General features: G+C 38.8%; 1 protein-coding gene across 1 annotated transcript in view; it reads left to right on the top strand.

The window, feature by feature from the left end:
* The first annotated feature begins 9,749 nt into the window (after positions 1–9,749).
* Positions 9,750–22,698, top strand: part of LOC145284413 (uncharacterized) — a 33,653-nt gene continuing 20,704 nt past the window's right edge. The window contains exon 1 of the mRNA XM_080133172.1: positions 9,750–10,000. The gene's annotated coding sequence lies outside the window, so the exon portion shown is untranslated. The remainder of the gene's footprint in view (positions 10,001–22,698) is intronic.

Below are 22,698 nucleotides of genomic sequence, written 5' to 3'. Positions count from 1 at the left end.
ACTCACATTCACGTGTATATACACACATGCTAACGCACACATATGTACTCACACACGCGCACACGAATGCACACATGGACGACGTCACTTCCGCTTTCTAAGAAAATATACACATGCACAAATGACCACCGGAAACAAGTATAAAACAAAGAGCAACAACCGGCTACTTTTTTTTCGAGACTAGCCTCCTAGGTGACTGGTCGGCGCACTAGCCGCCGCCGTTTCGGCACACGCACAAGCGTACCTCACGCCCACTTACTACTATGTATGGGGCACGAGCTAACAGACTGTATGTACACATTCTCACTCTTTCTCTCTCTATCAACTACTGGTCCCTGAGAACACCTTCGCGTAGCTGACTACTAACTGATGTCAACTCTCATATCCTCTTCTTTGTCTACACGCTGGACTATCATTCTCATTTCCACTACAACACTCATTTCTCTTCCCACGCGCGAACAAATGATAGTGATATGAACACACGTTTCCTATTCTTCTACAACACCAACCCCGCAACAAACATTGGTTACACACGTGCGGAAATGAACACATGTTATAACTAAAACGTTCATTCTTTCAACAGCAAATAAACGACGTTTATCTTATCCATCAATTGAGTCTTTGTTTCCTTCAATTCCATTCGTTTCATTATTTTCTTGTGGTGAGCTAGGGTACTATACTCTGGTCCGTTACAAAGTGTAAAACTTCTTACATTTTCCTCATGGGAGGTTGTACGAGCCTTTTCTAGCCTCACACAAAAACACGCTTTCACATCTCAAGCCATATTTTGTGTCATATACATACGCGCACACAAACATACGTGCACGTACACACACGTACATATATTCACGTTCACATATATACACTCACATTCACGTGTATACACACACACATTAACGTATACACATGTACCCACATACGCGCATACGTACGCACACATGGACAACGTCACTTCCTCTTCAAAGGAAATACACACATGCGCAAAAGCCCACCAGAAACCACTATAAAAGCAAAAGCAATAAGCAGCTTCTTTCTTTTCGGACCAGCTTCCGAGCTGAATGGTCTACGGACCAACAGTGTGCCCTTTTGGCGCGCGTGGGTGCGCGTGCCTCACGCCACCCACTACTATGCGTGCGACAAGAGTAAACAAGCAGTACGTATAACTTATACGCTTTCTCTCTCCATGAACTGGATTGACATTCTCACTCTTTCTCTCTGTTTGTATACAATTTGTGCCTGAGAATACCTTCGCGTAGCTGACTGCTAACATGGCGCACAGCTTTACTGATGTCAACCCTCTATCTTTTTCTTTGTCTACACGCTGGACTGCCACTCCCATTTCCACTACATTGCTCACGCCTTTTTCCACACGCAGACATGAACATGTGTTACACCTAAAACATTCATTTTTCAACAGAAAATAAAAGACATGCTTATTTTATCCAGCAATTGAGTTTTTGTTTCCTTCATTCCATTCGTTTCATTATTTTCTTTTTTAACGGGATTAGGATATATATATCCTAGTCCGCAACAAACGATGGTGACCCCATTATTTTAAATGAAATGGATGTGTTTGAACGAAACACTCATACACACACTCTCTCTCTCCACAACAATACACTTTCCATCTCACCAGCTAACGAGAGACGCACGCCAAACTATAGACTTTCCCTCTCACCAGCTAAGAAGAGAGACGCACGCCAAAGTAAACACATGTTGTACCCTTTTCTTTCATTTGTTTCTTCACAAAATAAATACTAGTTCGTTATATCAATTTAACACGTAGTTCGTCTCTTTCTCAATTCAATTCATTTTCCCTATTTTGCACCACCACCACAAATTGTGGACACCTGAATGCGAGAGGAACACCCATTTCCTTCTATAACCACAAGTCCACAACAAACCGGCGACCACGACAAGACATGAAACGAACAAGCATGGTGACCCTACTTTTTTAAAATTAGTTGTTTTGAGCGAGACGTGCGTTTTATTTGATAAAGAAAAGAAACAAACATTTCAACAAAGAAAAACAAGTGAACTACTACTGACAAAAACCTCAATGAACTACAATGATAAAACCCCTCGTCAGACTCGGCAAAAAAACAAACACGGAGCTATTGCCTTCATACCGAATATAAAGAAAAATTCGAGCTCGACAAACATTTTTTATGGTTTCCTGGCATTACCCTGCAACAAACACGAGGAGCAAAATCACATAGGCCTATACACATCTTCACCCACACAGCAGACGCAACAACAAAGAAACAATTACAGGACATCCCTATCAACATATAGGAAGAAGTTGAATCAACAATACGAGTTGAGATGCACCATGCATGCTGATAAACTCACAACTTGGAAGTTTCGTTGACAGCCAGCAACCACAACCACCGTTTAACACGAACGAATGTGCAACTAGCACTCATACAAACAATGTACACACTATCGCAGAATCACTTGCAAAGACACCGTCAACTTAACACACCACGTCAACATGACACAAAAATTTTCCTTCCAAACGAACAATTCACTTCACTGTCCAAGCAACTCGTTGCACATGTCAGCACAAATAAAACCAACCAAACAAATGTCAGCCTAAAAAAAGAGTAAACGCCTTTTCCACGTGTAAGTAAATACTTTTTTTGTACGAACACACTCCGTTTTTGACTTTTTTTTTTAAACAACCACACCAAAAAAAAAAAAAAAAATCCAGGACGAAAAGTCAATTGCCGAAAACATTACTTAAAGAAATTTTTAAAAAAATATATACTGCATATTTTTTTTTCCTGGGAAAGGAATTATTGCGCGAATCTTTTTTAGTCTCACACAAAAACACGCTTTCACATCTCAAGCCATATTTCATGTCATATACATACACGCACACAAACATACGCGCACGTACACACACGTACATATATTCACGGTCGCGTATATACACTCACATTCACGTGTATACACAAACACGCTAACATACACACATGTATTCACATACGCGCACACGTACGCACACATGGACAACGTCATTTCCCCTTCAAAGGAAATACACACATGCGCAAAGCCCACCGGAAACAACTATAAAAGCAAGAGCAATAAGCAGCTTCTTTCTTTTCGGACCAGCTTCTGAGCTGAACGGTCTACTGACCAACAGTGTGCCCTTTTGGCGCGAGTGGGCGTGCGCGCCTCACGCCACCCACTACTATGTTGGGACAAGAGTTAACAGGCAGTACGTATAACTTATACGCTTTCTCTCTCCATGAACTGGATTGACATTCTTACTCTTTCTCTCTCTATATATACAATTTGTGCCTGAGAATACCTTCACATAGCTGACTGCTAACATAGCGCACAGCTTTACTAATGTAAACCCTCAATCTTTTTCTTTGTCTACACGCTGGACTGCCATTCCCATTTCCACTACATTGCTCACGCCTTTTTCCACACGCAGACATGAACATGTGTTACACCTAAAACATTCATTTTTCAACAGGAAATAAAAGACGTTTATTTTATCCAGCAATTGAGTTTTTATTTCCTTCATTCCATTCGTTTCATTATTTTCATTTATAACGGCATTAGGATATATATATATATCTTAGTCCTCTACAAGGTAAATAAATGCCAAAGCCTATATATATATACACACATATATAGATATGTGTGTGTGTATATATATATGTGTGTGTATATATATATGGGTGTATATATGTATGTGTGTATATATATCGTGTGTGTGTGTATATATATGTGTGTGTGTATATATATCGTGTGTGTGTGTATATATATATATGTGTGTGTATATATATGTGTGTGTGTATGTATATATGTTTTTATATATATATGTGTGTATAACTATATATGTGTGTATATACGTGTGTGTGTATATATGTGTGTATATATATGTGTGTGTATATATATGTGTGTGTATATATACATATATGTGTGTATATATATGTGTGTGTGCATATATGTGTGTATATATATATGTGTGTGTGTGCGTACATATATATGTGTGTGTATATATATGTATATATATGTATATATATATTTATATATACACATATATATATATATAAGTTAAAAACATTTCTAACTAAAATGTATTTTAAAAATAAATTTTCTTCCTTTTTCTATAGAAAAAAATGTAAATATTTTTTATTCTGTAAAGTTTAACTACTACAAAATAAATAGATTTCAAACTACTTAAAAACACAAACAAAATAAGCCATATAGGTAAAAAATAAAATAACATTAGTCGCGTTGGTAGCTTCAAGGCTAAAAGGCCAAACACTTTTACTTTTAAAAAAGTTTGGCATATTGTATATTTTTGTCTGCTTATATCGCATTAAAAAGTGTGGGAATTTTTTTTAAGGTGGAGATTTTATTTACAAGAACACGTTACACTTTTGTACAAGCCTTTTTCAAGTCTCACACAAAAACACACATTCGCATTTCAAGCTATGTCATATACATACGCGCACAAACATATGCGCCCACATCCACACATGTACACATATTCACGTTCGCGTACATACACCCACATTCACATGTATAGACACACACACTAACGCGCACACGAACGTACACATGGACGATGTCACTTCCGCTTTCTAAGGAAAAGTACACATGCGCAAATGACCACAGGAAGCAAGTATAAAACAAAGAGCAACAACTGGCTTCTTTTTTTTCGAGACTAGCCTCCTAGGTGGCTGGTTGGCACGCTAGCCTCCGCCGTTTCGGCACATGCATATGCGTACCTCACGCCCACTTACTACTATGTATGGGCACGAGCTAACAGACCGTATGTACACATTCACACTCTTTCTCTCTCTATCAACTACTGTTCCCTGAGAACATCTTCACGTAGCTGACTACTAACTGATGTCAACTTTCATATCCTCTTCTTTTTCTACACGCTGGACTATCATTCTCATTTCCACTACAACACTCATTTCTCTTCCCACGCGCAAACAAACGATAGTGACCCGAACTTGAGATGAACACACATTTCCTTTTCTTGCTACAACACCAGTCGTGCAACGAACATTGGTTACATACGCGCGGACATGAACACATGTTATAACTAAAACGTTCATTCTTTCAACAGCAACGACGTTTATCTCTATCCATCAATTGAAGAGGTCTTTATTTCCATATGGTGCGCAACATTTTATGGTGACCCCTTTATTTAAATGAAATGGATGAGGTTGAACGAAGCATTCATACACACACAGACTCTCTCTACAACAATAAACCAGCTAACAACGAGAGACGCACGCCAAATAAATACACTTTCCTTCTCACCAGTGAACAGCGAGAGACGCACGCAAAAGTAACCACGTGTGGTACCCTTTTCTTTCATTTGTTTCTTTCACGAAAGAAATACTGTTCCTTTAATTCAATTTAACACGTTCGTTTTTTCCTTGAGACAATTTATATTCCCTATTTCGCACCACCACGACAAAATGGTGACAACCGAACGCGAGACGAACAAGCATTGCCTCCTATGCCACAAGTCCACAACAAACTGGTGCCCGACTGACGCAAAAACGAACAAGCATGGCGACCCTACCTTTTTGAAATTGATTGTTTTGAGCGACACGCGCGTTTTATGTGATAAAGAAAAAAACGAACTTTTCAACAAAAAACTGCTACCGACAAGGACAACTACAAACTACAATGACGAAACCCCCTCATCAGATTCGGCAAAAAAAAAAAAAAAAAAAACGAACACGGAGCTGTCGACTTTATTACCGAATTTAAAGAAAAATTTGAGCTCGACAAACATTTTTACAGGACATACCTATTAACACATAGGAAGAAGTTGAATCAACAATACGAGTTGAGATGCACCACGCACGCTGATAAACTAAAAACTTGGAAGTTTCGTTGACAGTCGGCAACCACGAACGAATACACAACAAACGCCCATACAGACAATGTACACACACTACCGCAGATGCACATGCGAAGACGATGGCAACCAAACTCATCGTTCAACAAGAACGAATGCGCAACTAGCGCCAGTCCAAACGATGCACACATATCCGCAGACTCACTTGCGAAGATACCGTCAACTGGACACAGACACGACGTCACCACGAGACAAAAAAATTTTCCTTCCAAACGAACGATTCACTTCTCTGTCCAAGCAACTCTTTGCACATGCCAGCACACAACAAAAAAAACAAACAAACAAATGTCAGCCTAAAAAAGAGTAAACGCATTTTCCACGCGTAAGTAAATACCCTTTTTTTACGAACACACTCCGTTTTTGACATTCCGTTCTTTTTGACGTTTTTCTAACAACCACACCAACAGCAAAAAAAAAAAAAAACAGTATAAAATAATCAACTGCCGAAAACATTACTCACAAAAAAAAAAGAATATATATATATATATATATATATATATATATATATATACATTGCATGCATTTTTTTTTCCTAGGAAGGGGAGTATTGTACGAGCCTTTTTCAAGTCTCACCCAAAAACACACATTCACATTTCAAGCTGTCATATACATACGCGCACAAACATATGCGCCCACATCCACACATGTACACATATTCACATTCGCGTACATACACCACATTCACATGTATAGACACACAAGCTAACGCGCACACGAACGCACACATGGACGACATCACTTCCGCTTTCTAAGGAAAAATACATATGTGCAAATGACCACAGGAAACAAGTATAAAACAAAGAGCAACAACCGGCTTCTTCCTTTTTTGAGACTAGCCTCCTAGGTGGCTGGTCGGCGCGCTAGCCACCGCTGTTTCATCGCACGCACACGCGTACCTCACGCCCACTTACTACTATGTATGGGGAGCGAGCTAACAGACTGTATGTACACATTCACACTCTTTCTCTCTCTATCTACTACTGTTCCCTGAGAACACCTTCGCGTAGCTGACTACTAACTGATGTCAACATTCCATTTGTTTCATTATTTTCTTGTGGCAAGTGTATTATACTCTGGTCCGCTACACTTTTTAATAATAATAAAAAGAAAACATTTGTAAACATGCCTCTTAAAAAAAATAAACGTAAACATGCAAACACCACATTTCACAAGAGTTTGGAACTGCGATAACTACAGCTCCAAATTGGCTCATATCAGTCGTCTAGACTGGGCATGCACACAAGCGAACTTTACTAAGAATGTGCGCGAGCCTTTTCTAGTCTCACACAAAAACATGCGTTCACATTTCAAGCTATATTACTTGTCATATACATATGCACACACAAACATACGCGCCCACGTCCACACACGTACATGTATTCACGTTCACCTACATACACTCACATTCACGTGTATATACACATACGCTAACGTACACATATGTACTCACACACGCGCACACGTATGCACACAGATGGACGACGTCACTTCCTTTCAATGGAAATCCACACATGCGCAAAAGACCACCGGAAGCAAGTATAAAAGAAAGAGCAATAAGCGGCTTCTTCCTTTTAGGACCAGCTTTCGAGCTGTCCGGTCTACAGACCGACAGTGTGCCTTTTCGGCATGCGCGCGCACGCGCGTACCTCACGCCATTTACTACTATGTGGGACAAAAGGCCAACAGACAGTACGTACACTCTTTCTCTCTTTATCTTCTACTACTTGTGCCAGAGAACACCACCGCGTAGCTGACGGCTAACATGACGCACAGTTTAACTGATGTAAACCCTCTATCCTTTGTCTTTGTCTACACGCTGGACTATCATTCTCATTTCTACTATATTACTCACTTCTTTTCCCATGCGCGAACAAACGATAGTGACCCGAACGTGAGATGAAAACACATTTCCTTTTTCCTTCTATAATACCAATCCCACAACAAACGATGGTTACACCCGTGCGGACATGAACACATGTTATATCTAAAACATTCATTCTTTCAACAGTAAATAAACGACACGTTTATCTTATCCATCAATTGAGTTTTTGTTTCCTTCAATTCCATTTGTTTCATTATTTTCTTGTGGCGAGTTAGGGATTTATTATATCCTGGTCCGCAACAAATGTGTAACTGTGAATTTCGCAGCTCCAAGCAAATTTTACTTTTATGCTTGTATGAGTATGGGGACAGTTATCGACAAACATATTCTTTTTAACATGTATTGATAATATTGAGTAGAAATTACTTGGGGATGCTGCAGTTCCACAGCTCCAGGCACAAGTCGCCACTACTGATGATAGAGCAGCCATCTTAAGCACTACCAAAGAGTTAAGGCTCCTGTACTGTCAGTTGGAAACAGCATCCAGCAATTCTCAAACCATCACCCTCAAACCTGTCAGACAAGTGTGGCCCAGTCCAATTATGTTAGCACACATGGTAAACAAGCACCCCAAAAGGCCCAGGTTAAGGGGAAGGGAATGGAATGAGGCGGATGTAGGGAATAGCATTCATTGCCCTAGTTAGGAAATAAGACTAAGTACTGAGCGTTTCTAATGAGTCCCTGTGATCACACCTCTGCTTCTAGCTAATAGGCAAACAAGGAGTATGGAAGCCGAGTGATAGGCAGAGCCTATCTACTTCTTAAGCAGTTTAGATTTGCAAACCGGTGATTTGATCAAGTCACTAGCTCTAGGGAGGTTGTTGACCAGGACTTACGAGGCCTCCCTTGCTTCCGTTTGGTGTTAAGACGTATGAGGTCTTTGAAGGAATTCAGCAGTAATTAAACTATTGAATAGAAAACCACTTGAAAGGAAGTTGGCAGTATTTAAACTATCGAATAGAAGACCACTTAAATAGTATTTAAGGTGTGGCTCTAATTGAAAAAAAAACCTGGACTCAATCCTCAGCTACACTCTCTGCTCTAACCAGGTTCCATCCGGTTATCGAGAACTCAATGGCTCGACTTTCTCAAACATCTTAACTCCTGGCCTTATATTATCTCATTTATGCAAATTAATGTGCAATCGAACCTGCTGATTCGTTGCTTACTCGTCTCCCATCGCTCGGGTTTCGAGTTCGCACATGCAGCCTAGCCACCTCTGTGACTGCAGCCACACTCAATTTTCACCACAGTAGCTCTACTTTAAAAATCTCTCTATAGGACAATCATAAAATCTGTTTTCAGTCGATTTTTATTCTATAGTTGCTTAATGTTTCTACAATTCCAAAATTACGTAATGTTCTGTTGCTAATTTTTCAGTGTCTAATTTTCCATTGTATCATTTAATTATCTGTGATGTTTGAAAGTATTTTTTTCTTGACAAAAATGCTTTGTTTAATTTTTCAACATTTTTCGGAACATGTAAATCAACTGCTTTCTTTGGAAGGCTACCCAGAGAATTTATGCATTTTTTTTTTGTACAAGTAAAATAAATTTACATCGTATTTTGATATTATTATCCTTTTAGTTTTAGTGGTAATTTAAAAGCAATAAATATTTATTATTAGTATCAATAATGAAAATTAAGTTAAAAATTTAAAAGAATCGGTTTTGAACTCGGAAAATAGGGAAACATTTTTCCGATTCTAATACTTCCAAAAGTTCCAATTTTTTAAAAGACTCATTGTAGTTGAAAATTTCAGATTTTTTGTTAGTTATCAAAATGCCGTCGTCTAAACTGCCCCCCCCCGCCTCCTTGCAACGCCACTGTCGATCACCCATTTTGAAATCACTCGACGTGTTTAGGCCAAATTCCGAGAATTTAGCCTTTTTAAAGCAGTTTAGCAGTTTTTAGAGATTATTTTAAACAGCGAAATTCATAAAAGGGCTCATGCTCCAATCAAAATAGTAAAGTATCCCAATAAATAAAATTAAAATATTTTGCAATTTTATTCTCCAAATGATCCACACTTTTGTTGAACTTGTGTTCTTTGTTTTACATTTTAATTTTCTGCGAAGCTGCACTTACGGGTCACCATTTTGAATTTTGACTGCGGTATTCGTTTGAATCATCACAGGACCATTTATGTAATCATTCAGGCGTTGTTTTATTTAAAACAAGTCACGCTAGAGAAGATTGGATAAAAGTAAGTACAATGTCACTTGAATTAGTTTACTTTTTTTTTTTATAAATGCTTTTATTAACTTTCCAAATGTATCACTTTTTATTCTCTGATCAAATCAGAATATTTTTTTTTAATTTGTTTTTGGAGGGAAAGTTTTGATAATTGGAAATATATAAAATATCAATATTTTGAAACTTTAATTAAAAATAGAATTTAATATTTTTGAAAAGTAGATTTTATTTTAATTCTCTCAAGAATAAAAATATTGGTTAATGTTAGGATCGCTGTTTCAAACAGTTTGTGGGCGCTGATATAGCGTAAAGTATTGATGGAAAGGAAATGGGGTTTGTATTACTGTACACATAGATTCGGAAAAGTTGTCAAAAAACAAATATAGAACAAATAAATGTTATCAAAGGCAAGATAAGTTACTTTTCTACCTAACTGGATATATTTTTTGTGTTTTTATTCAGTGTAACATGTTTATTCAGCTCGAAAAACATGCAATGTTTACCGATGTATTGGAAAATTCAAAATGGCAGCCGACTGTCTCTCGGAGAGGGTACGTTTGGGAAAAGGTATTATAAATAATAAACTAGACAAAATACTGTTAGAAATTCGCTCAATATATGTTACCGTGACATAAGTTGACATGTATTCGGTTGTTTTCTAACAGTATTTTGTCTAGTTTATTATTTATAATACCTTTTCCCAAACGTACCCTCTCCGAGAGACAGTCGGCTGCCATTTTGAATTTTCCAATACATCGGTAAACATTGCATGTTTTTCGAGCTGAATAAACATGTTACACTGAATAAAAACACAAAAAATATATCCAGTTAGGTAGAAAAGTAACTTATCTTGCCTTTGATAACATTTATTTGTTCTATATTTGTTTTTTGACAACTTTTTCGAATCTATGTGTACAGTAATACAAACCCAGGAAATGGTTCCTATTACTTTTCTTTTTTAATGAAAGACTTTAACATATATATTTTTTTTTTAATCAACACGTTATTAGGTAAACGTCGATGTTGGGATACCGTGGCCAAATCATCGCTAAAAAATTGTTTGCACCCATCAAACTTAAAAATCGAATCAGAAACTCGAAAACAAAATGAAACGAATTTAATTAATTTTTTTTTATTATTACCAGAAAAGATATTTCGGTAAATGTTTCGTTTAGGTCCACCTCCACAATTTTCTTTAAAATGACGACATTTATAGGTTTTCGACTATGCTGAATACGAAAATCGCATGGAAATGTTGCAGAGATAAGTAGTTATCAAGATAGAAAAAATGCATTATGCACGGTAATTTTGGCGGCCATTTTTTTACGCGCATGCGCGCGCACCCTAAGCAATCAGAATTTTACACGAAGGAAAAAAAACAAGTACTCCCCCCCCATCCTCGAGAATGATCCACTTTTATGATATTGACAATGCCCCCCCACACACAAAAAAATGTACGTATCCAGCATAATCGAAACTATAAGTCGTAATTTCAAATAAATTTCTTTAAATAAAATAGAGAAGAAATGCACTTACCTTTACAATTATGAAATTTTGCGAGTATGATGAAAAATTATTGGTTTCCTTGTTAATCGTTAACTTGAACTATTAGGAATATTTTCGCAGGTGTTTAATCTAGGCACGCGTACAACTGCGTGCGTAAATAAACATGCCCGTTGTAAATAATTGTAATATTGTCCGAGTATTCTCCACAAATTTCTTTAAATTTCTGCCTCTACTATATTTACCATTATGCGAAGACGAAAATGTCATTTAACTTTTACAGAAACAAGTAATTTTGCGAGACCTATTTTTTAACCCTTTGCATGCGCATGAATACACTAGTACATGCGCAAACAATTCTACAAACTAAAACGTAAACACATTCGAACTGAACTTTGACATCTCTGCAGTACATTGAAAACTTCTCCACCTTTATTATAAGTATTTCATTTTTTTTCAATTACATTTCGTGCCAACATTTTATTTTCACTCACTGACACTTTTCTACGTTTTTGTTCTATTATTTTCTTCTGTACAACTTTATCTTTACACACCTTTTTTTTTAATTACATTTCGTGCCAACATTTTATTTTTACTTGCTGACACTTTTCTACGTTACCCCCCCCCCCCCTAAAAATGAGTGCTACCACAGATTCTTGTGACATGTGTTGTAATAAATATTTCATGACTATTTATAACTACATGTTACAAGAAGAGAAATGTAAAAGTTTCCTCCGACGCCATGGGGTATTACCGACTAGTGTGACATGCCCCAAGTGTGAAAACCCATGTTCCTATCGGGAAGATAAGTCCCTATGGCGATGCACAAATTATTGTGTAGAACTATATAGGAAAAAAAGGAAGTATTGTGGCTTCAGCATCAGCGACTGCAATGGAACATTTGTAGGGAAGACGCACATGCTGTGTTGGAAAGTTGTTCTATTCGTAAACCATTTCCTTAGCAACCGGTGGGACCACGGAACAGTAAAAGAAAATCTTGACATTTCCAGCCGTTCTGCTGTTGACTGGAGGTCTTACTGTTCTGAAGTTTGTCAGAACTGGTCGGATAACCAAGAGCCAATAGGGGGCCAAGGCATTGAGGTGGAAATTGACGAAACCTTAATCGTTCGCCGCAAGTATAACCGAGGAAAGCTTCTAAAGCAAATTTGGATTTTTGGCGGCATTGAGAGGATATCGAAACGGAAGTTTGTGGTAGCATTGACAGGCCCCAATGAGCGGAGGAACGAAGAAACACTACTTCGTTTAACCAAGAAATTTGTTCTGCCAGGTTCTATAGTCTATAGCGATTCTTGGCGAGCTTATAGCAACCTCAACAAGAACGGTTATGTTCACCAGATAGTCAACCACTCTAAAAATTTTGTGGATAAAGATGACCCAACTATTCACACACAAAATATTGAGCGGCTGTGGAGAGACGTGAAAGAATGGATAAAGAGGCCTGGCATTCGAGGAGAATTTATGGAGCAGTACTTGGCAAGATATCTTTTTATAAACAGTGAGACGGACAAATCAAAACTGCTCCATAAGTTTTTTTGTCATGCTAGAAAAATGTACAGGCATGGCACAGAAAAACAGGAGTAAGGACATAAATACATCTGAAAACCGTCTGGGGGGGGGCACATTTTGCGACGGATACAACTATCTTTAAATCTTTAAAAAAAAAAAAAACTTGCTATTTTTAAGTAGTTTTAAATGCTTTTTATTTAATCTCAAATATTGTGGTACTTTAAAATTCGCAACTGTCTCTTCCATTTTCCCAAAACCAACATTAATGCTTTCCTTACTGAAAGTCGCCATCTTGCATTGCAAAAGTTTAAAATGTCGTAGAAACAAAATACCAACGAATGATGCAGGCAAATTGCAAAATAACTTTTATTGAAGTTCGAGTTTCTAAAATAATACCCAATATTCCATTTACATTTGTTCGATAATTTTTTCGATAGCTTCACCCCCCCCAAAAAAAACACTTCTACTTTATAAGAATCCAATGTTGACGACTAACAATGAAACTGAACATGTTCCATCATATCCGCAAAGTCATAATTTTAAACAAAAAAAAACTTTTATAAGTGCGTATTTCTTGTGGTGGCAAGCAAATTGCGGAATTCTACAGGTTTTTTTTGTATTCTAAATATTTGAACTGGGGGGGGGATACTTGTTTTTTTTCTTTTCAGGGCGCGCGTGCATGCGCGAAAAAAAAAAGGCCGCCGGTCTTGGGGGGGGGTATCAGGGCGCGCACGTACAAAAAAAAAATGACCGCCATGCACGTAGAAAAATGTCCGCCATTCTGGAGGATGGAGGGGGGGAGTACTTCGTTTTTTTCCTTCGTGTAAAATTCTGATTGCTTAGGACGCGCGCGCATGCGCGTAAAAAAATGGCCGCCAAAATTACCGTGCATAATGCATTTTTTTCTATCTTGATAACTACTTATCTCTGCAACATTTCAATGCGATTTTCGTATTCAGCATAGTCGAAAACCTATAAATGTCGTCATTTTAAAGAAAATTGTGGAGGTGGACCTAAACGAAACATTTACCGATATTTCCCCTATTATTATTTTAGTAAGAACGAATTACTATTTTTTTATCTTTCTTACTAAAATGTTTCTTTATCCTTCTTACTAAAATAAAATTCTAACGTTACGATCAGGATTCGGTTCTGGGGTTCGAGAAGGAATGAGTGACTCATTTCTTCCCGAACCCCAGAACCGAATCCTGATCATAACGTTAGAATTAAAGTTTCCGACATACCTAGTGACTCATTGAGTCACTAGGTATGTCGGAAACTTTGTGAAAAATATTGAATAATTCGACCCTCTGTCTTTTCAAGCTTATAACTACTCGAAAAATGTAATTCAACCCCTAATTTATTTTCAATTAAAGGAGCAAGGACCAAGGTTTCATTAAAAAAAAAAAACAAAAAAAAAACCAACAAGGTTATTTAAAAAAAACAAACAAAAAAAAAAACAACAAGGTTATTTAAAAAAAAGGTTTCAAACTTCGGACTTTACAGGTAAATTTATTAAAAAAACACTTCTTTTTTTGTTTTAAATTTGAATATATTATATATTGATCTTTTATCTTCAATTTGTGATATATAAAACTTTGAAGAGTAAATCAATTATTTACTTTTTAATACACGTTTCAAAATGGGGGGGGTGAATTTAAAAAAAAAGAGTTTGTCTAAAATATTATATTGGGTTTATTGGAGAGAGCATAAAATTTCACATTGACCCTGAAAATATCGTAAATATAGAATCAATAGAAAAATTTTGATAGATTTTTAAAGTTTAAAAATTGAAAAATACTGAACTCGTAAAATTCAATTAATTTTATTACTTTTTTTTTTAAATAAAAAAATAATATTTCTATTACTTTTTATACAACTTTAATAGTTTATTTTGGAAGTATAATCCGTAAAGAAAATAAACAACCCACTTTTAAAAGAGAAATTATGAGTTTTTTATATTTTATTCGCAGTTTCGTGTTAGGGGTGTCAAAAATTCCTACAAAACTTCTGATACACCTAGTGAGTCACTCGCTCAACAACAGCTCATTTCTGCCCTCTTCTTTTCCAATCGACCACACCTGGCCCCTCGCCACCAGTGTCACACCGTACAATCTGAATGTCAGCAACACGAAATACTTTTCAAGAGAAGATGTTCATGACTCTTTTCTTTTTCTGTCTTGCAGGGAATTTTTCCCAGCTTTTATATCCTCCTATCAAAAAAGAGGGAAAGACAAGAAAAAAAAATAGCTTTTCCCATCATGTTCTATCTTCTCAAGATGCCCTTCAGATATATAAATGAGCTAGCCATCCTTTCCTTCCTCTTTCCCAAAGAGCGATGCAGATACGCCCGGTATGTCGTATATTACTTATTTTTTTGTTTTTGTTTCTAACCATAACCTAGCCTTTAACAAACCCTTTTTTTTCTTTTTGCATATACCCCACATGCCCCCTTGATCTTTGAGATCAATAAGACACTTCATAATCCTTCATCCAAGTAGGCCTCCTCCTCTCACGTTCGGGACTCTGACAGTGTTTCACTACCCCCCTGACCTCCTCCTCAGTGATATCCGGGTAAACCTCTCTTGCCAGGAATAACGTCCGTTCTCGACCAAAGTGGTGCATATCATGTAACTCTTTAACTTCCTCCCCTGCACAGCATACTGAGGAAACCTCCTTTCCCTCTTACAGCCAGGCCTTCTTTACCCGTGTCATCGAATCCACCTTGTTCTTTTCCGATGGGACTAGCACTACAGATACCCTCAACTGGAGTTCCTCTATCAAATCTGTGAGTGCTCCAAGCCTGCGCTTGATCAGCATTTCTGCAGCACTTCTGGTCCTAACTCTCTTATCGCCAGTCACTGCTAACCTGATCCATGAAACTACCGTTGCCGAATCGGATTTGATTTCAATTATTTTCAATCCCCACTTCAGGGCCAGATTGATTCCTTTCATAGCGGTCTCCAGTTCGGCTACGTTGGGAATAGTCATATTTCTTTCTTAGCCACGCTGCCTCTTCCACAGTTACACCTCCTATCTCTAATATGACGCCCAATGCTAGGCTGCTGGCATCGCACCAAATCACCCCCGCGTCTCTGCCACTGATGAACAATTACTCCTTCGCTGGGTCTTCTTTAGTCACTCTCGCGATGATTTCTTGTAGCATGTTCGTGACCTGCTTCGTCACACAGCCCTCCCAGCCATCAGTGCCCGTTTGTCGTTTAATAAAGCTGCATGCTATCCTGAGACAGCCGGCGATTGAATAGTGTCCCACCAGTCTCCCGCAGACTGAAGAGTTCTCATTTTGTCAGGTCAGTTCTGACTTCGGGTATCACATTCCCTTGTCTAAAGACAAGGCTTCCTTTGCCATCTCGGCATAGTTTCAACCCCAATGCCGCTCCTCCATCCAGGGACTCTGCCGGTTTTGCAATAAACCCATACCTCTCACTTTCTCTGCTTCTTCCACGATAATGTCGTCAATGTACAAACTAATGGCCTTGTCCACTGTACAGTCTTTACTCAGCACCGTCTTCAGCACGGCAGTCATAATTTTAGGGGCTAAGCTCAGCCCAAAATCTAACCTCATCAGGCAATACATCTTCCCTTGTACCGGACCAATTGATGTTGCCAGAGTTTTTCATCTACATTGATCTAGAGATAAGCCAACTTCAGGTTGACAATCTTAGTGGCTCGCTCCATCCTCCTCCATTTCCTCATAACCTCTTCACATACGTCAATCCCTTCTTTTTTTTATTTCACTTTTGTTACATTGAAGAGATCAAGGGGCTCCTTCCTGGGGCTAACACTTGATTCTATTACAGTTTAAATTTATATCCAAGAGCTCTTTTAAGAATAGACACTGTTCTCTTTATGGCTGCTATTTGTATTTCCTTGCAGCTTGGTGTTCCAGGGATTGCTTCTAAGTATTTCTGAAGATTCTTTTTTATTAGGCCAGTTGTTCCTATCACAACTCGTATGATGCTTATTTCTTTCAGAGACCATGTTGATTTTAGTTATCTTTTCTCGTTCTGCTCTATTAGACCAAAGTCATTTGGAACTGTGACGTTGATAATGAGTGCAGTTCTTTCGGGCTTGTTCCATATTACTATATCTGGCTTGATGGCCTTGTCTTTTATGTATCTGCCCGCCTGTATGTCTTTGTCGTAGAACACTGTCACTTTTCCATTTTATGCTATCGGTGGTGGTTCATGTTCTCAGACATTCAACGATTTATCCAGCTGCATTTCTCCACAGATCTTCTAGTGTAAGTATCTACATACTTTGTTGTGGCAGGCAGTGTAATGACCATCGGCTAGAAGGATCTTGCATCCAGAAATTAGGTGGCTTGGGTTTTCAACAGTCGAGTGACAACCTGCATTCGTCGTTTTTTTGTAGACCAACCATTTTCTTAAATCCATTTGTGAGTAAGCCTTGGTCTTGTGCAGCTATAATTAATCGTTCTTCATCAAATGGAAATTTTTCACTTTTAAGCCATTGTAGTAAAGCCTCCTTGTCAATGTAGTTCTGGTTCAGTTCTTCTATAAACCTGCCTGCTCTTCTATGTTGTTGCCATCCTTCTAGTCTTGCCTTCAGTTCCCTTTTTGTATACTCCTCTCTCTTCTTTCGGGTGATTAGGGTTGCTGGGTTGTCATATTCTTCTATTGTGTTATCCAGTGTGTTACCACTGAAATTTTTACCAAGCTTTGTAGCTGACATCTGCTGAGGCAGACATTTGGTGTGATGTTCATTCACCATTTTTATTTTGGGATCAGAAGAACATTTGATATATTGGCCTATGCTTACCATTGAAGCTCGGTATGTGTGGTTTATTTCAGTGAGGCCTAAACCACCTTCTCTCTGTGGTAAGTACAGCCTGTCCATGTACTGATGTTTATAAATGACTTTATGAAGTGCCAGCATTTTCAGAGTTTTTACATCAACGTTATTGTTGCAGTTCTGTGGCCAAATGATTATGCAAAATCCATAACAGACAACGGGTATTACCAATTGATTGATGGCAATAATTTTGTTTTTCGGTGATAGTTCTGATGAGAGAATTTTTTTAAGTCGCTTGAAGTATTCTCTCTGCACTTTTTCTATCATCTTTCCATGTTCAATTGTCTGGTTCTCCTCTACTCCCAGGTATTTGTAGACAGCATTTTCTTCAAGGTCTTCAATAGAGCCATTGTCAAGATTAAGATGTTCTGATGCTGTCTTTCTTCCTTTCTTTATGGTGCACTTAGCGCATTTGTCGAATCCAAACTCCATGCAGATGTCCTCTGTAAAATTTTTTACAATGTCAATCAGAGTGATAAGTTGTTTCTCAGATTCCGCATAGTTTCAGGTCGTTCATAAAGAGTAGATGGTTTATTCTTTTATTTTCCTCCTTTCTGCCCATGCTGAGATTGTATCCAGCATTAGATTGCTTAAGTAGCTTACTTCATGGATCCATTGTGAGGCAGAAAAGGAGCGGTGAAAGGCAGCCTCCCTGGAATATTCCTCGCTTGATCTTTATATTTGGAGTCTTTATCCTTCCTTCGGTATGCTGTAGTGTGCACCATCTGGCCATTTGTTTTTGAAGATATAATTTAATATCAGTGTGCACATTGTACAGCTCCGGACAGCGAAGTATCCAGGAGTGAGGTATACTGTCAAAGGCCTTTTTGTAATTAATCCAGGCCATTGACAGATTTCTTTGTCTTCTGCAGTCTTCTAATAGTGTTCTGTTTACAAGTAGTTGGTCTTTTGTGCCAAGCTTTTTCCTTGTACACTCCCTCCGTTCACTTTCAAGGTAGTCACCAGCAATTAGTTAGGAGCTTGTAGGTTGTTGTGAGGCAGCAGATTGGTCTATATTTGCTAGCCATGTGGGTGTCCTCATTTCTGGGAATAAGTGATGTACTGTCTACAGTAAGCTACTCAGCTGGCTTTTCATCACCACTGATGATTCTATTGACTGCTTTGGCATAGTGGTGATGAAGTGCACTCAGTTTTTTCAGCCAGAAATTTGGTATGTGGTCTATTCCTGGGGTCTTGAAATTACTGCATTGAGCTATCTTCCTGCAGACAGCTTCCTTGGTAATTTTTAGAGCTGGCATTTTTTCTCTCTCCTTGTTCTCCTCTTTGATGGTATTTATCCAGTTGTTTTCTTTATGTACTTTAGTATCCTCATAGAGTGGCCTCCAGAAGTTTTCAACTTCTTGTGTTAATGGGAAGCTCACCTTTATTTCTTCTCTAACGAGGCTCCTATAAACCATTCATGGGTTTGTTGTAAAAAGTTTATTTATCCTTTTTGCTTCAAAGTTTTTGGTTTTATTTTTTATTTGTGCAGCTAAGGCTTTTATTTCAGCCTGATGTTCTGCCATCTTAGCTGTGCTCGGTTTTGGAGGGAATAGTACGTTTATAACTTATTCACCTTCTTATTTAGTTTTTTTGCCTGGGGTTTTACAGGACAGAAATGCAGATATCTGGGCAGTTTCCTTTTGGAGTCTATTTATTTTCTGCTGGAGTTTTCGTTTCCAGACTGGGTTATATGATTTAGCCTTCATATTTCCTCTTTTACTCTCTTGGTATTGGGGTAAGAGTTTTAACAGAATAAACCATGCTGTCCCGTATGTTGCATGATTTATTTCACTCAATGGTGCATTAATTGAGGTGATTCTTTCGAGAGCATCGTTGACCTTTGAAACAGGCACCTTGAAGGCTTTATTCATATTAATTTTTACCAGTCGGGGCTGATCTTCAACAGCCAGACCTTGTGCTATTTCAATCCTATTTGCCAGCTCTTCCTCTAGCTCCAATTGGTCTGCATCCAGCGTCACATGTTCAAGTGGGACACACTGTTGGCACGTCTTCCCATGTTTAAATTGTGTTGGGTCTGTTGGGAGAGATCCCTGGGGAGATGTTGCATTATTTGATGGAGTGACACGTTGGGAATATTTCCGGTTTGTTTTTGGTAGACATCTAAGACTTGGACTTGTTGGCATTGTCTCAGGGGGCTGTGTCAGGTGAGAATGTGTTGTAGTGTCCTCTTGTTTGGTTTGGCAGATCTTAGGTATAGGGAGGGATTGCTGATTGGGCAAATATTGTTTTTAGCCATTTCATGGACATCTTTTTTTAGCTGGGATATTTGCTCATCAGAAAAGACATTGTTTCTCAGAAAATTAGATTTCTGACATGTTAACCTTTCATTCTCAATCTCCTTCTTGTTTGGGCAGTAGTGGTTAAAAATCTTTTGCTATTGCTTACAACTTTCTGAGTTTTTGATATTTTATTTTCGCAAATTCCATTGACCAATACAATGTTCATTTTTCCTCCCTATTCCACTGTGTTTGGGCAGATTCAGCAGTGTTAGATTTGGTGTAATCAATTGCTGCTTCACTAAAAGCTTTCCTCAATTGACCCTCTGAGATACAATTGAAAGCAAGTTCTTATTTGTGGTTATTGTTGTTTTTCCTTTTGGTAAGGGTGAAGTTTTTATTTGAGCCTCGAATAGTGTATTTTTTTTCCTCCCCCATTTCTCATACTTGAGTATGCAAAACAGTGAATAATTTTCTTTTCCTCAAGAGACCACTTTACATGGTTATAGTGTCTTTTCCTAGTGCTCCTTGTTTGGTCTTGCCGGATTCCAGAACTAGAATTTGACTGGTCTGGTGGGGTGTCCAGCTTAGTGTTGTCACTTTTGGAGACATCACAAGGAGAAGGCTCACCGTTATTTTCCTCATATATAGCCCAGTGCCTTGCCATGCTGAGGGGTCTTTTTATCCTGGGTGACATCCTGCCAGTTTATTGATTTAGTTTTATTTTTCATTTTCAATTAAATCCGAATATTTGGTCAGGGTTTACTTTAAAATGAAAATTGAAAGTATCCTCATACCAGAGTCCCTGACAAACCCTTGTACAGAGAGACCGAAGACACCCGAGGTAGGTGTCTAGTAGGCATTCAATTCTCTTTCTTTTTTTTTATTTTACTTTTGTTAGTTTTAAGAGATCAAGGGGCTCTTTCCTGGGGCTAACACTTGATTCTATTACGATTTAAATTTATATTCGAGGGCTCTTTTAAGAATAGATACTGTTCCCTTTATGGCTGCTATTTGTATTTCCTTACAGCTTGGTTTTCCAAAGATTGCTTCTAAGTATTTATGAAGATTCTTTTTTATTAGGCCAGTTGCTCCTATCACAACTGGTATAATGTTTATTTCTTTCAGAGACCATGTTGCTTTTAGATCATTTTTTAGGTCCTGCTATTTTGTTATCTTTTCCCGTTCTGCTCTATTAAGGTCAAAGTCGTTTGGAACTGTGACGTCGATAATGAGTGCAGTTCTTTCAGGCTTGTGGCAGGCTATGTGTCTGTTTAATTCTCTGAAATCCAGTACTGGTCTATATGGTGGGTTGAACAACCGCCAGTAATGCTAGTACTCCTTTTTCTTCCCCTGTCTATGATTTCAGAATTTCCTCTTCTATTCACCTCTCCACTTCTTCCTCGAATCCTTTTCTTATTTCTCCTCACAGTGTTTTCTCATAGCAGCTTACTTTGTTTCGTAGTTCCAGAGATCCATTTCCATTCCACCGTCCACCCCTCGCCATCGAACCTCGCCAGGAAATCCTTGTCCTCGATGCAGCAAGCCTCTGGTTTTTGCGTTCTGATGTTTCTATCACCTTCCACTTCTACTATCCCTACTGCACCAAGGTGTCCGAAAGTTACTTGGCCCCCTCTCAATGTAGCGCCACCAAGTTGGTTGTTCGCACTTACACCTAAAACCACATCAATATCACCGACCAGACGATCCAACATCAGGGCTCACAGTCCAATGGGTACACCTTGCACCTGTACTTCTACTGTCGTCTCTCCTAGTCATTTAATCTCCCTGCCATCCACGGTCTTAATACTCCTGGCTCCGCTCCATGACCTAGCGACATTCTTCGCTATCAACGTCGTGGTGCAGCCTGTGTCTACAAGGGCCATGGCTTTCTTCCCATTGACTACTCCCGGTAACTGAGGCAACGTTTCCTTGTGCGCCATTTCCACATAGAAGGGGGAACCACTGACGCAATGGCTCCCCTTCACTCGTTTTCCTGGTCCTGCAAAGCGACGCAATAGCAGCTAATGTGCCCCACTTGTCCACATCGGTAGCAGGTGACCCCTGGTCTTGGCTTTTTGCAGTCCTTGAGCAGGGGAGGACCCTGGCACCAGAAGCACTTGATGGCAGGTCTCCTCTCCTGTTGCCTCACCGCCTGTCTCTCGTCATTCAAGTGGGGCCTCGTGCACGTATTTCCACCCACAGCTGCAGACACAATTGGGCCCTTGACATTCTTGACTAGGACTCTGGCGTGGACCAAGAGATCATTCACTTCCATAGTATTGATCTCAGTGATTCTCTGCATGTTCGCAGAGATTTCTTCTGGGAAGTCGTTCACTAGGTATAGCTTTACCGTCATCTCCAGTCTCCTCCCCACATAACCAGCCAATCCTGCCAGTCTCCTGATCTCCACAGCAAAGACGTCAACAGACTCGTCAGTCCACCTCAAACTTGCAAGCTTGCCGAGTGCTTCAAATGGACTCTCAGTTAAAGCTAATTTCAGTCTTTGCTCCACTGAGGCAAAGTCTCCCTTATCTTCATCGTGCATCGTGGTAAATTGTGAGGGCTTCCCCCTCTAAGTATAGCGGCAGCAGGGTGACCA

Source organism: Euprymna scolopes, chromosome 9 (genome assembly GCF_053919585.1).
Source record: "Euprymna scolopes isolate OS-2025 chromosome 9, ASM5391958v1, whole genome shotgun sequence".
Lineage (NCBI taxonomy): Eukaryota > Metazoa > Mollusca > Cephalopoda > Sepiida > Sepiolidae > Euprymna > Euprymna scolopes.
Note: the sequence above shows the minus strand (reverse complement) of the source record. Positions and strands in the feature narration are given on the sequence as shown.